Source organism: Urocampus carinirostris, chromosome 1, assembly GCF_059441175.1.
Source record: "Urocampus carinirostris isolate Australia breed hairy pipefish chromosome 1, RoL_Ucar_1.0, whole genome shotgun sequence".
Taxonomy (NCBI): domain Eukaryota; kingdom Metazoa; phylum Chordata; class Actinopteri; order Syngnathiformes; family Syngnathidae; genus Urocampus; species Urocampus carinirostris.
Genome location: NC_142349.1, coordinates 986,067 through 988,281, shown reverse-complemented (window position 1 = coordinate 988,281; position 2,215 = coordinate 986,067). Strand labels below are relative to the sequence as shown.

General features: G+C 42.5%; 1 non-coding gene across 1 annotated transcript; it reads right to left on the bottom strand.

The window, feature by feature from the left end:
- Nucleotides 1-413: 413 nt before the first annotated feature.
- On the bottom strand, nt 414-532 carry LOC148373193 (5S ribosomal RNA). The gene has a single exon (XR_015848178.1). It is a non-coding gene; the product is annotated as a 5S ribosomal RNA (ribosomal RNA).
- Between the last annotated feature and the right edge of the window lie 1,683 nt (nt 533-2,215).

Here is a 2,215-nt window from a genome sequence, read left to right as displayed (position 1 = left end):
CAGAGTTCAGGGCACCGCACGGCCCAGACGACCCGGATAAAGGCACCGGAGTGCTATCCACGTAGGTGAACACCGTTCCAGAGCTACTCAGAGAGGCGTAAGAATCCTTATCATCAGCGGATAAGCCGGGGACGCAGGACTTGCAGATGTAAGTAGCTTGCTTATCTTGTATCGCGAGGCTTAGGTCCTGAACTGACAGTCCAGAGCACTCATAGTGTATATAGTGTTTGCAGTGACTGCACTGGATCGTTGCTCCATGGTCCACGGCACCGCAAAACATGGTTTAGAAACAGCCTTTCTAGGCGCCATATCAAATAAATCAAAAACTCAGTTCAATTATTGAGTAAAACAAAACAAAAACTTCGACTCGACTTCAAAATACGGCATTTAGGACCCGCCGCATTTTCGCGCACTTCTTACAGAACCTGGTATTCCCAGGCGGTCTCCCATCCAAGTACTAACCAGGCCTGACCCTGTGTAGCTTCCGAGATCGGACGAGATCGGGCGTATTCAGGGTAGTATGGCCGTAAGTGTTTGAAAACTACTCACAACAATCAATGTTTTAGTTTTTTTCTGGGTTTAGGCGCAAAAAATTTGGTAACATCCATCTTTGAATCTCAGTAAGGCAGGCCTCCAGATTTCTAAAACTTAACTTTCAAGTTGTCTCCAGTGGCAGATACAGTTGAGTGTCATCTGCATAGCAATGGAAACTAATATTATACTTGCGGATAATATCAGCAAGCATATAAATACTAAAATGAAGGGGGCTAAGTACAGAGCCCTGTGGTACGCCACAGGGGACATCAGAGCGTTAGAGGTCGAATTGCCATAGTTAAGACATTGCGTCCAGTCTGACAGGTAGGACCTAAACCACGAGAGTACAGTTCCGGAGATACCGATGCAATCCAGACGAACAAGTAATATGTTGTGGTTCACAGTATCAAAAGCAGCTCTGAGATCCAGCAGTAACATTGACGAGGCACTGGAATCTTGCTAGGAGGAGATCGTTGGTTACTTTAGCCAGGACTGTCTCAGTAGAGTGATTTGCTCTAAATGCTCACTGGACAGTTTCAAAGAGATTATTTTACAATATAAAGTCATTTAGCTGCTGTGCAACGACCTTATTAAACAATTTTGCAAAAAATGGCATATTTGACACTGGCCTATAATTAGAATAGAATAGAATAGAATATACCTTTATTGTCATTGTTACAAATACCTAGGCTTTCCGGGTCAAGGTTAGGTCGCTTAAGCGTGGGTTTAATGACAGCAGACGTGAAGGCTACCAGAACATTATCCGAGAATAGCGACATATTATTAATATTTAAAACTGAAAATCCCAAGATCCCAGACAGATCTTTCACCCGGAAAGCTGGAAGCAGATCAAGCAGGCAAGTAGTTATTTTTGGCCCTACTGACCATCTGTGTAAGACTATCAAGAGACAAATCATTGAAACTGGACGTTTCTGAAGAGCCGCCGACACGGCCTTGACCCAAAACCTCGCACCTTTAAGGTAGGACGAGGTTGCAGGGCGTTCATTTAAAATTTCATTTCGGATGAATTCAATATTTTCATTAAAAAATTCCATAAAGTCATCAGCAGAATAAGTAGAACTATTTGGGTTAAGTTGCTGTCTAGTAAGTTTCACCATTGTGTCGGAAAAAAAAATTCGGATTTTTTTTATGTACAACAATAATCTTAGCTGAGGCAAGAGCTACTTTATATTTCAGCAAGCTGTCACACCAGGACAGACAGAAGACCTCCAACTTTGTAGTGCGCCATTTTCGTTCAAGTTTCCTGCAACCTTGTTTGAGTGACCTGGTTTCTTCAGTAAACCAAGGTGTATGCTTCTTTGGTCGAAATTTATGCCATTCGGGCGCCACTGACTCTAGAACATTAACCAACGCCGTAATAAAGTCGTTTGTAAGTGAGTCAGAGGCAATAAATGCGATTAAAAGTTTATAAGCACCACACTATGCAACATCCACCATGTGAGCTCATTGAGTGTCATGGCGGACTCTGTAAACATGGTCCTAGAGTCAACAAATGAGAAGGAGAGAAAGCTTGAACCGAAGAAGGGCGGTACATCACTTGTTTGGACCTATTATGGAAGCGTGGAACAGAAGAAAACGCCTTTTTAGTGTGCAATGTTGACCTTTTTATATTGTGCGCAATTTATTTATTGTTGTTGATTACTTTGTTTGGTGTGGGTTA